The sequence below is a fragment of the Cupressus sempervirens genome, chromosome 10 (genome assembly GCF_028749045.1).
Source record: "Cupressus sempervirens isolate cs-2001-9-10 chromosome 10, ASM2874904v1, whole genome shotgun sequence".
Classification (NCBI taxonomy): Eukaryota; Viridiplantae; Streptophyta; class Pinopsida; order Cupressales; family Cupressaceae; genus Cupressus; species Cupressus sempervirens.
The window spans coordinates 662,938,453-662,952,483 of NC_143127.1; the positions used below are offsets into that span (position 1 = coordinate 662,938,453).

General features: G+C 33.0%; 2 non-coding genes across 2 annotated transcripts; one reads left to right on the plus strand and one right to left on the minus strand.

Moving 5' to 3' along the window:
• Positions 1-4,948: 4,948 nt before the first annotated feature.
• On the minus strand, positions 4,949-5,020 carry TRNAR-UCU (transfer RNA arginine (anticodon UCU)). The gene has a single exon. It is a non-coding gene; the product is annotated as a tRNA-Arg (tRNA).
• A 1,878-nt stretch (positions 5,021-6,898) lies between these two features.
• On the plus strand, positions 6,899-6,987 carry TRNAS-GCU (transfer RNA serine (anticodon GCU)). Its single transcript has one exon. It is a non-coding gene; the product is annotated as a tRNA-Ser (tRNA).
• The last annotated feature ends 7,044 nt before the right edge of the window (positions 6,988-14,031 follow it).

Here is a 14,031-nt window from a genome sequence, read left to right on the forward strand (position 1 = left end):
AAAAGAGAAGCTAAAACTAAGTTGGCTACTATTCCCAAATCTTATAGAATAGATTAAGATATATTTGTCTAGAAATACAGATATATTTAGTCTAGAAATACAAAAATCTTCTTAATCAATGAAATAATCATTTCATTATTTTATTTCGTAACCTAACTGATGATAGTGAAATAATTGAGGAATCGGTCATTGAACCAAAATCTTTTTTTTTTTGAAATTCATCTTTAATATAGAAAGGGTAATATGAATATTGTACAATTTCCTATTAACACGCTGAATTTTTTCTATGAGATATCCGGTGTGGAAGTAGGTCAGCATTTTTATTGGCAAATAGGGGGGTTCCAAGTTCATGCACAGGTACTTATAACTTCCTGGATTGTAATTGCTGTATTATTAAGTTCAACTACTCTAGCTGTTCAAGACCCACAAATTGTTCCAAACGGAGCTCAAAATTTTGTGGAATATGTTCTCGAATTTGTTCGGGACTTGGCTAGAACTCAGATTGGCGAAGAAGAATATGGTCCTTGGGTTTCTTTTATAGGAACCATGTTTTTATTTATCTTTGTTTCTAATTGGGCAGGTGCTCTTTTCCCCTGGGGAATTTTTCAATTACCTCATGGGGAATTAGCCGCGCCTACAAATGATATTAATACTACAGTAGCTCTAGCTTTGCTCACATCAGTAGCTTATTTTTATGCAGGTCTTACAAAGAGGGGTTTAGGCTATTTTGGTAAATATATTCAACCAACTCCAATACTTTTACCGATTAACATATTAGAAGATTTTACGAAACCTCTATCACTTAGTTTTCGGCTTTTTGGAAATATATTAGCTGACGAATTGGTAGTTGCCGTTCTTGTTTCCTTAGTACCTTTAGTGGTACCTATACCTATAATGTTCCTAGGATTATTTACAAGTGGCATTCAAGCTCTAATCTTTGCAACTCTAGCCGCAGCTTATATAGGAGAATCCATGGAGGGTCATCATTAATTGAATTAATTGGACTTAGTCTTTTAATTCAGATTCATAATAATTTTCTCATTTATATTTATAAAAAGTTAAATGTTCTTTCCATTTTGATTCCCCCTTAATTATAGTCATAAATGAAAATACCGAATCTCTAAGATCTTAGTAGAAAGATTAAGGATCACCTCACCCGTCGATAAAATCGATAGATAGAATAGATCATATTTGTAGATTCATATCTACATTAATAATATTAATAGGTTTACTAATGGGAATTAGTTTAGTAAACTATGTGTGTATCCCAGTTTCGAGCAATGACTCGAAGGGATACGTTTTATGTACATAGTTTGTCTATATATTCTATCTCTAAAGAATTAGAGATAGAATATTTAATCTAAAAAAGGATATAATATAAGGGTAGAGGATTTACCTATTTTTTATTATCAAATAATTTTTTAATACCATTTCGTCGAATCAAAATTGAGTTGTTTTCAAAGAAAAGAAATTGTTCTCTAGTTGAACGTGAACAATCAAATCAATAGAGAAAACTATCATATTATCCACCATTATTTAATCTAAGAGGAGATTACCATGAATCCTTTGATTTCTGCTGCTTCCGTTATTGCTGCTGGATTATCCGTAGGCCTTGCTTCTATTGGACCTGGCATTGGTCAAGGCACTGCTGCGGGACAAGCTGTTAAAGGTATTGCGAGACAACCGGAGGCGGAGGGTAAAATACAAGGTAACTTACTGCTAAGTTTAGCTTTTATGGAAGCTTTAACTATTTATGGATTAGTTGTAGCTCTAGCACTTTTATTTGCTAATCCATTTGTTTAATCTCGAAGACTAAAATCCGTATCCTTCGGGATTTTAAGGACCCCCCTTTATCAATTTTCTTGTTCAGCCAATAGGGGAGGGGCTGATCCAAAATAATGGACTTATACGTCACTTGTTTTGGTCAGAAAGACTTGCGACACTCGGAGAAGTAGATAGATTGAGCAAAGTTTTTTTTATTATATCCTTATTTATCGTTATGCAGGACCTGGGACTTACTAAGTACTCGAAATTTGTTTATCCAGAATGAATCAAGTCAGAGAAAAAACTTTGTAAAAGTATCCTTATCTATGAGGGGAGAGCGTATGAAAAATGTAACTGATTCTTTCATTTCCCTAATTTTTTTATCCTTCGCTGAGGGTTTTAGGTTAAATACCAATATTTTAGAAACAAATATACTAAATCTCAGTGTGGTGCTTGGTGTACTGACCTATTTCGGAAAGGGAGTGTGTGCGAGTTGTATATTTGAATAATCTAGCTGGATCCAACCAACTGCATTTTGTAGATAGAAAAGTGCATGATCTCAACGAATTACTTCTAAAAGGGCAAAAAATCAATATGGAAGAACTATAGCATTTCGTAATTGATTGGGAAATTTTTGACCAATCCCAACCAATATGAGAAAATCTTTAGAATGGTTAAAGCTAAACTGCTTGAAGTCCAAGCAAAACTGGTACTCTTTCAACCGCTGTGCTAATATGAGATGGGTTCAAAGGCATAGTTGGAGGTTAATTCGATATATAACATTCATATCAATGGAATTATTCAATCTATCTACTGAAAAATAGTCCTAATCTCCCATCCAATACAATTTTTGGGGTTTAAATGCGGAACCGACGACCTACACAAAAGCGAATTTATTCAAGAAAAAAAATACGAAAAGAAAAAACAACAACTCAGTTGATAACAAAAAACCCCTTTTGGCAAAAGAGCCCTTCGTAGATTTCGGTCTTTGATAGATTGATTTTTTTTTTTAATTTACATAATATGAACGAAAAGGGTAGGCTTGGTAAAAAAAGCCGAGCGGGAAAGCCGAATGAATCGAAAGATTCGTGTTCGGTTTGGGAAGAGATTATTCGTTCAACTTATGAATAGATAATCTACTTTCATTAAGTAATTTATTAGATAACCGTAAACAGAAAATAGTGAGTACTATTCAGAGTTCTGAAGAATTATGTAAAGGAGCTGCTAATCAGCTTGAGCAAGCTCGGGCTCGCTTACGGGAAGTAGAAATGCGAGCGCGTGAAATTCGGGAAAATGGATACTCTCAAATAGAACAAGAAAAAGAGGATCTTATCAATGTTGCTTCTGTTAATTTGAAACAATTATAAAATTTAAAGAATGAAACCGTTCAATTGGAACAACAAAGAGTAATTGAACAAGTTCGACAACAAATTTCTCGCCAAGCTGTCCAAAGAGCTCTAGGAACTCTGAATAATCGTCTGAATAGTGAGTTACATTTACGTACGATTGAGCATAATATCGACTTGCTGCTAGGCATGAAAAACATAACTGATTAACGTTATATATATATACTAGGTCTTATTTTTCAAAAGAGAATTAACTAGTGTTAATGGTAACTATTCGACCCAATGAAATCAGTAGTATGATACGTAAACAGATTGAACAATATAATAACGAAGTCAAGGTTGTTAATATTGGCACTGTACTTCAAGTAGGAGATGGCATTGCTCGTATTCATGGTCTTGATAAAGTAATGTCAGGGGAATTAGTAGAATTTGTAGATGGTACAGTAGGTATTGCCCTAAATCTAGAATCAGATAATGTTGGAGCTATATTAATGGGTGATGGTTTGATGATACAAGAAGGTAGTTCCGTGAGAGCAACGAGAAAAATTGCTCAGATACCAGTAAGTGATGCTTATTTAGGTCAAGTTGTAAATGCGCTAGCTCGACCTATTGATGGTAAGGGGAAGATCTCATCTTCCCAATCTCGATTGATCGAATCTCCCGCTCCAGGTATTATTTCAGGACGTTCTGTATATGAACCTCTTCAAATGGGTCTTATTGCTATTGATTCTATGATCCCTATAGGGCGCGGTCAGTGAGAATTGATTATTGGGGACAGACAGACCGGTAAGACGGCAGTAGCTACAAATACGATTATAAATCAAAAAAATCAGAATGTAATATGTGTTTATGTCGCTATTGGTCAAAAAGCTTCTTTGGTAGCTCAGGTAGTTAATACGTTCCAAGAACGTGGCGCAATGGAGTATACCATTGTGGTAGCGGAAACTGCAGATTCTCCTGCTACATTACAATATCTTGCTCCTTATACAGGAGCAGCTTTAGCCGAATACTTTATGTATAAAGAAAAACATACATTAATCATTTATGATGATCTTTCAAAACAAGCACAAGCTTATCGACAAATGTCTCTTCTATTAAGAAGACCACCTGGCCGGGAAGCTTATCCAGGAGATGTTTTCTATTTACATTCTCGCTTATTAGAAAGAGCAGCTAAATTAAATTCGCAGTTAGGTGGAGGTAGTTTGACTGCTTTACCAATAGTTGAGACTCAAGCTGGAGATGTCTCAGCTTATATCCCCACTAACGTCATTTCCATTACCGACGGACAAATCTTCTTGTCAGCTGATCTCTTCAATGCAAGAATTCAACCTGCCATTAATGTGGGTCTTTTCGTATCTAGAGTAGGATTCGCAGCTCAGATGAAAGCTATGAAACAAGTAGCTGGGAAATTAAAATTAGAATTAGCTCAACTTGTAGAGTTAGAATCTTTTGCACAATTCTCTTCTGATCTTGATAAAGCTACGCAAGATCAATTGGCAAGAGGCCAACGATTACGCGAGTTGCTCAAGCAATCTCAATCAGATCCTTTGACAGTGGAAGAACAAATTGCTATGATTTATACCGGAACGAATGGATATCTAGATGTATTAGAGATCGTACAAGTTAAAAAATTTATTCTTAAGCTGCGCGAGTATTTAGTAAAAAAGAAACCCCAATTTGGAGAAATTATACGTTCTCTGGGACATTCACGCAACAAGCAGAAGATCTCTTAAAAGAAGCTATTCAAGAAAATCTCCAACTTTTTATTATGCTCGAAATAGTATAAAAGAGATAAATAATCATTTTGCAACATTTAACAAAGCATAACGATGAATTATTACGTCCAATAGGATTTGAACCTATACCTAAGGTTTAGAAGACCTCTGTCCTATCCATTAGACGATGGACGCTTTATTTTCATTATTCCTTTACTTTATCGATTGGGAATAAAAAAGTATGATTTTTTCTCTATTCACAACGAGATTCGGGAACGAAAGAGAAAGAATAGGTAGGTAACATGGGCATGAAAAATGAAATAAGAATAAGAAATATGAATGAGCGGGTAGCGGGAATCGAACCCGCATCGTTAGCTTGGAAGGCTAGGGGTTATAGTCGACGTTGATTAACGCCTCTAATTCAGAACCGAACATGAAAATTTCATTTCATTCGGCTCCTCCATGAGAGAGAGATAGAAAGGGAGGTCTGATAAAAAAAAAAAAAAAATGCTTTTTCACATAATACATAAATTATTTATGCTCTGCTCCATAACATCTATGTTAGTTGTATTTGTAGTTCTTTCCTCTTAACTTCAGGTGAAGAACCTTAAATAGAAAATACCTATTCACTTGATAGATGATCCCTATAGAAAGATAAGATTGAAAAATTCTTAATATTGGGCTCAAAAATCTTTCTAATTACTTCGTTTTCTATTTCTACTGATTGCAATCCTAGAGGAAATCAAATTTCACCGAGCTCAAACAAAATCACGGTGACTAAAGTAAACCAAAGTCACTGTTACCTAGCTATTTGACTCCAACTTTTTTATTCTAGTAGTTGAACATTTAGTTTAGTTACGATGAAAAATAATATTTTGATATCCATGGATCTTTGATTGATCCGATTAGATAGATCGGTCTAATCTTTTCAAAAATTCTACATTCTGTTTCGCCATCTTGAATGGAAAATATCATCATTTTATCATTCATTCCAAATTCAAATTATGAGAATGCGCACAATTCCTTTCCTGACCCAGGGTATTCATAGGAGAGGTTTAGAACCTATATAGTAAATAGAGTTTTTTATATAAAAAAATATAAATGAGAGTTGAAAGATCCTTCAACTCTGTTGAATATAATGATAGAACGAATCACACTTTTACCACTAAACTATACCCGCCACAATTTCATTGTATCATACAGATCGATTTTTTGTCCAATAGGAAAAAGTAATTTTTAGATTCTAATAAGAATCTAATGCAAGTTCCGATCATCATATTTTCCTATTCCTGAAAACTTAATAAGAGATAGTTTCTTTTCACTTCTTGCGTCCCTTACCTTATTGTTTTGTTTTTACTCTTACAAGAAAAAAGAAAAACCCTCAATCAATATTGTAGGGAATACTCCATGACTAATAGTATGATTTTCTTTAGTAACTAGTCTATTTATAGATAGTTGTTATGATTATTAACACATTCTTTAGAATAATTCAAGTAATTTGGAATTAGTTTTTCTTTATGACAGATATAGAAAATAAGAATGATCCACTCTTAGTCTTTGAAATCTCTTTTTTACCCTTCAATATGATCTATACATTTTCAATCCAATCTAGAACATCTCATCCAGATTATAATCTGAAATAGTTGGAATAAAAAAAAAAAAAATATTATATAGCAAGTGCTTATCTATTAATCTTATAATAAGAGATAAAAATAGAATACATTATATATATATAGAAAGTGCTTATCTATTAATCTTATAATAAGAGATAAAAATATAATACATAAAAGGAAATATAAGAAATGATATCACAAGGTCAAATTTTGATAGCCCTTTTTATTGCTGTTACTTTTATAATAATGATTTTAGCTTTCAGATTAGGTAGAGCACTGTATTCTTCATAATTTAGTCAATTAATTCCTTATCTAGGAAAAACAATGGCCTGGCCAGATACTGGCCGGGCTAGAAAAAGCGAAAAATTGTTTGAAATGGAATAAAAAAATAAAATTGGATTCTCACAAATGTTGGTCTTTATTTAGTGAAATGCTATATTCATTTTAGATCTACCATCTAGGAGAGATGGCTGAGCGGACTAAAGCGGTGGATTGCTAATCCGTTGTACAAACTATTTTGTACCGAGGGTTCGAATCCCTCTCTCTCCGTTCAGTCTGAGATTACTCTTCAAAACCTATTAAGGGATTTTGACAAAATCTACTTTCTAATCTTTTTTTCTATTCTTTACGCCCAGGATTTCATCCTGGATCATTTGATAGGAATCCAAAGATAAAGAGAGAAACAAAAAATATCACTACTGTGTAAACGAATAGCTTAAGAGTAAGCATTATGTAATCTCCGAAATTATTCTTATTAGAAAACGGAATAGATCATCAATTTTTGTATCATATATTGGCTATTGGCATTGGCTGAGCAAAGAAAAAAAGCAGATTCAAAATTGAATCTATTCTGTTTCTCTTTTCTTCTTTGCTCGAAATTGAACAGGATAAATAGGAATTCGAATACTAATTAAACTACCCTAAACTTGTTTAAGATTATCACAATCAACAAAACAATAGAAACAAGTACAGTCTATGTCTAAAATAGAAGAAAATTTGGAATAGATAAATTATCATCTTTACTCATTTTTTAAATAGAATATTGAAAGATATGTTATCTTCTAATACCATATTCTAATCACTAGCTAATCACCCAAACTGCAACTGTGATGCCATTGATATTGACTCAAGTTATTTTGATCTGTCGAGAATAGATGTATCACAAAATAAACATCAGAACGAGGAAAAAGAGTGTTACATCAATTTAGTTAATGAAAATGATCCAATTAGAAATAGTTAAATTGTAACAACTAACTAATCATAAAATGATAGAAAAAAAGATGTTTTTTCCATATCAAGTGATACAAACAAAAATGAATAAAAACTTAGATTATCGTTATCGAAAACTTACGGCAGCTTGCCAAGCAAAGGCTAATAAAAAAAAGAACAGAGGGATAATGGGCATTACATTAACAATTGGATCAAAAATTGCATAAGCTTCAGGCAATTTGGAAAAAAAGGGATTATTCAAATGAAAAGCGGCATCGTCTAGACAAATATGGAAGTTGAGGATAACTGACATTTTGATTCTCCGATGAATAATGTAAAGATCTAAAAGTATTTGGCCAATCAATCGAATTGTTCGACAAGATTAGACTTTTAGTTTTCGAGTTGGAAGGGATCATTTATTTATACAATATTTTACCTATTCTGATAGGGAATGACCAATGAATGTATATTCTTGTTTCTTTTTAGGTTCCCCTATAGTTAGATATCTGATTAACTCCAGAATCTATGCCCCTCCGGTTATGCATAATTGCATAATGAATCAAATTATAATAATGCAATTCAGATTCAAAACATTGCGTCAATTTATCTTAATGGATTATTATAAAATAATAATGGGGCGTGGCCAAGCGGTAAGGCAGCAGGTTTTGGTCTTGTTATTTCGAAGGTTCGAATCCTTCCGTCCCAGGTGGAACAGTATTATTGAATTGAAAAAAAAAGACTTATAGAAGGAAAAGATGATTTCGATAAGATTCTAAATAGAGAAAGGGATATTTTTGCGGTGTAGAATTGGAATACAGATCAAATTGAGATAGAGATAAAGTGAAATTAGCCTATTGGATGTATGCTGGTCCTGCTCATATTGGAACCCTACGAGTAGCTAGTTCTTTCAAAAATGTGCATGCCATTATGCACGCTCCTCTAGGAGATGATTATTTCAATGTCATGCGTTCTATGTTAGAACGTGAAAGAGATTTTACTGCCGCAACTGCTAGCATAGTAGATCATCACGTACTAGCACGTGGATCTCAAGAAAGAGTTGTGGATAATATTCTCCGGAAAGATAAAGAGGAACACCTTGATCTTATTACATTGACACCTACATGTACCTCTAGTATTTTGCAAGAAGATTTATAGAACTTTGTGAATAGAGCATCCATAATTTCTGATTCCGACGTCATTTTTGCAGATGTTGATCATTATCAAGTAAATGAAATTCAAGCAGCGGATAGAACTTTAGAACAGGTGGTTCGATATTATTTAGATAGATGTCATAGACAATAAAAATGGGATCAATTTTTCACAAATGTGCCTTCTGTCAATATAATTGGAATTTTTACATTGGGTTTTCATAATCAACACGATTGTCGTGAATTAAGACGTTTATTACGAGATCTGGATATTGAAATTAATCAAATAATTCCTGAAGGAGGATTCGTAGAAGATCTTAAAAAATTACCAAAAGCTTGGTTCAATTTAATTCCTTATCGTGAAGTGGGATTAATGACAGCGGTATATTTAAATAAAGAATATGGGATGCCTTACATATCTATAGCTCCCATGGGAGCTGTAGATATGGCAGAGTGGATCCGCCAGATTCAAAAAAATGTGAATACGTTGACTCTTAGTTCATCGAATAAAAGAGTGGATTATGAACCTTATATCGACGGACAAACTCGATTTGTTTCCCAAGCTACTTGATTTTCAAGATCTATTGATTGTCAGAATTTGACGGGTAAAGAAACAGTTGTTTTTGGTGATACAACTCATGCTGCTTCAATCACTAAGATACTTGTTCGAGAAATGGGGATTCGTGTCAGTTGTGCAGGTACTTATTGCAAACACGATGCAGAATGGCTCAAAGAGAAAATTCAAGGTTTCTGCGATGAAATACTGATCACAGATGATCATGCTGAGGTAGGAGATATGATCGCTCACACGGAACCATCTGCAATATTTGGTACTCAAATGGAACGTCATATTGGTAAACGTCTTGATATTTCATGTGGAGTTATTTCTGCACCAGTTCATATACAAAACTTTCCTTTGGGATACCAACCTTTTTTAGGTTACGAAGGTACTAATCAAATAGCTGATTTAATTTATAACTCATTTGCTCTGGGTATGGAGGACCATCTTCTAGAGATTTTTGGTGGTCATGATACTAAAGAAATAATATCCAAATCTATATCTATGGATATAGGCCTAATTTGGAATCCTGAAAGTCGACTAGAATTAAGTAAAATTCCTCGTTTTGCCAGAGAAAAGGTGGAAAGAAATACTAAAAAATTTGCATGACAAAAGGGGATTGAAACCATTACTGTCGAAGTAATGTATGCAGCTAAAGAAGCATTGAATACCTAGCTAACTAAACCAATTAATTCTAAAAAATGTATTCTAAAAATTGAGTGAATGACTATTAATAATTACATATCTATTTTAGGATCGGATAAGAGATCTATCTGTATGATAAAAATTTGTCTTAAAACGATGTGGTAAAAAGCAACGTGTGATTTAAATGACATGATTAGTTCTGTGGATTATGACATCCGCCATTTTGACGCGAAGATACTCTTAGCTCAACATTTAGAAAAAAAAAAAAAAGATATAGGAGCTTGGTATCAACTTTTTTTTTTTCCAGCTAGGGGCAGAATCTAGGGTTAATTGAAGTGAAATCAATGAGCTACCTATCGAATTTGATGTTAAGTCTCGAAGAGCTCTTCAGGAATTTGGGTTCAATCAATAAGAATAAAACGAGTTTTATTTATTTATAGTGCTATTGTATAATTTATCAAATTAGTAGCTCAATTTACAGAAATTGTGTCATGGTATTTTTCTGCAAAAATTTATCATTTTAAACGTGTTTTCAATTTTATTTTTTATTTATTAAAAAGGGGGTATTCTAAATAATGCGTCTACGTTTAGGTTTAGATCATATAAAATTTAGTTATTATATAAGTTTTGTATCATGGTTGTCTTATTATTATCCATTTATATTTGTTTTATTATATCTTCATTTCATGTATTTTATTCCTGTGCGATCTTTTATAGGGAAGCACATAAGGATTTTTGTTAAGCGGTTCTTCAAGAGAAGGAGAAGAAATGAAGAAGATTAGAATTGTGAGAATGAACTGAATGAATGAAACAAAAAATGATAAACAATTGTTATCGTTTTTTGTTCATTAAATAAAATAATAAATTTGTACTTTTTTTTTACTTTACTGCCATTTCTAACGAGCTTTTCTTTATAGTCCTAATCATTTTTCATCTTAATATAATGTCAATCCAACAATCCTTCCCAACATTTCGGGATCGACAATAGCATATTTTTTGGATATAATAAATCCGCTATTTCTTTTTTTTTTTTATGGTGAATTCGTTCAACGGATCAGATTTTTTTTGATCCGGAAAGATCACTTGATTTGATTAAGAAATGGTAAAGTTCGATTCGATTATTAATATCCTTGATGATTTATTGTAAAGGTTCTATTTCTGATCGATTGAATCAAGTAACTGCTCTACTTCGGCTATATCTATACAAATAAAGGGTTTCTAACTCAATGGTAGAGTACTCGGCTTTTAAGTGCGACTATGATCTTTTACATGTTCGGATGAACTATTCAATTCATCTATACCATCGGTAAAATTAGTAAGACTACGACTGATCCTGAAAAAACAAAAATGGAAAGCAACATGTCGTTCTAAGAATCTCAACTTTCATTTTTGATCAACAGAAGCGGCGGATCAAGGAATTCAATGCATATACAAATAATAATGTATACAAATTATTGACATATGTATACAATTGAATTTGAACAAATGAATTTCTTTTGAAATAAGATCAAATAAATTCAAGAGTGCGAGTGATTAAGTCAAGTGAGTCAATGGATAAAGCTGGATGGCTTGAATCATAAGTAAAACCAGAAGAACGAGCTTCTGTTCCTCATTTCAACGAGGAATTCCCTTTACTAATCGAAAGTTAAAAGCCTTTTAGTAACCGATAAAGGAAGTTTTTCCCTGTAGTAAATTAGGGTTTTCTACATTCACCATGAGTCCTAAGTACTCAAAAACAAATGTGTAAGAGAAATAGTGTACTGACCATGTTAATTCCATTCCATGAGTCAGGAGAGCGATCAGACTGCCAAAATAAGAAATTTTCATTCTTCCTCATGACGAATGAAGATCTATGCGAAGAAAAAGATCTATCTGATAGACATTTTCTATTATGTTCCAACTAGATCGCACCATGTATTATCTTGAATAATCCAACAGGTTATTCTTGGGTCCGGGGGTTTAAAAAAATGGATGACTTCCAAAGAAATTCAAACAAACATCGATCTTGGCAACAATTCTTTTTATATCCACTTTTTTTTCGGGAAGATCTTTATGCAATTGCTCATGATCATCATTTAGATAGATTTGGTTCCGAGGAATCGACAAAAATTTTAGTTTCTAATTTTTTGAGTTTCCTAGCTGTAAAACGTTCAATACGTTGAATACGTAAACAGAATAATTCAATTAGTTTATTCGAGAATTCCGATTCAAATCAATTCATTGAATACAATAAGAATACTTTTAAATCGATACTAAAAGGGTTTACAATTGTCTTGGAAGTTTCGTTCGCAATGCGATCAAAACATTTCATAAAAGGAATGGATGGATGGAATAGTCTCCGATCCATCCATTGCATATTTCCTTTTATGGAGGATAAATTACCACATTCCAATTATATATCAGATATACGAGTGCCCTATTCAATTCATCCAAAAATTTTGGTTCAACTTTTTCGTCGCTGGATCCTAGATGCTCCTTCTTTGCATTTATTACGATCGATTCTCCATGAATGTAGTTTTAGTAAAGAAAATTTGCAAAAATCTCTGATTACACAGAGAGAAAATACGTTCTCCCTGTTCCTTTGGAATTCTTATGTGTATGAATGCGAATAATTTTTAATTCCTCTTATTAAACGATTTTTTAATTCACAGTCATTGTTATATGACTCTTTTCCAGATCGAACTCATTTTGAGAAAAAGATCAAAGATATTGTTATATTTCCTCCTCAAAAAATTTCAACAAAAAAGATCTGTTTGTTGAAGGATTCTTTCATCCATTATGTGAGATATGGAGAAAGATCCCTTATAGCTCTAAAGGGTATGCATCTTCAAGTGAAAAAATGTAGATATCATCTGTTTCATTTTTGGCAATATTATTTTCATCTTTGGTTTCAACCGTATAGGATATGCAGTCTTGAATTATCCAAGATTTCTTTTTTTTTTTTAGGGTTTTTTATGCATGTTAAAATGAGACCTCTCATGGTTAGAGCCAAAATGCTAGATGATTTATTCATTACCGATCTTATTACCAATGAATTAAACTCAACAGCTCCGATTAAATCAATTCTTTTTTCTTTAGCTAAAGAAAAGTTTTGTGACATCTCAGGGTGGCCAATTAGTAAATTGTCTTGGACCAGTCTATCAGATGATGATATTCTCGATCGATTCGATCAAATTTGGATAAATCTTTTTCATTACTACAGTGGATCCATCAATCAAGATGGTTTATATCATATAAAGTATATACTTTTAATTTCATGTGCTAAAACTTTGGCCTGTAAACATAAAAGTACTATACATGTAGTTCGAGAACAATTAGGTTCGGAACTCTTTACAAAATCATTTTCAAAAGAAAGAGAATCCATTTCTTCGTCCCTTTCAAAAACTCGTTCACAGAGAGAACGAATTTGGAATTCAGAAATTAGCCAGATAAACCCCCTGGCTAATTTCTGGCAAAAGATGCGGAAAAAACAAATAGAAAACTGATTTTGACCAATGAAATGCTTATTGAGCAATTGCCAGGATCAATTTATGATGCTATAGATCTTTTCCAACTGGAAATCCAACCAAATGATGGATCAAATCACTACATGGAGAAAGCCGTGTGCAATGAAAATTGCAAGCACGGTTTGGGGAGAGATTTCTTGCTCCTATTAAAAAGAGCAGATAATCCACTCCATCCGATGAGCTTCGGGTTCAAGTCCCGGGCAACCCAGAGTACCAAAATCTAGCACCTAAAAGTATTTTGTCTACTTATTGCAGATCCAATGCAATTCAATGTTATCCATTGCTCTTAACAAGCAAGATAGGTAGCATCCCACTATTCGGGAATCATCCTTAAGAAATGAAAGGGTCTTTCTTACCCATCGAAAGAGTTTTGTCTAATCACATTTAACTCCAAGGTAATAGTATTTATTACCTTGAATCATAAAGAAAGAAGGAATGCCAATAGAGCGCATTAATACTGTAGGTATTAATATCTACGGATACTATTGAAAACCATTTCAATATATGTGCATATAGTTTATGGAAG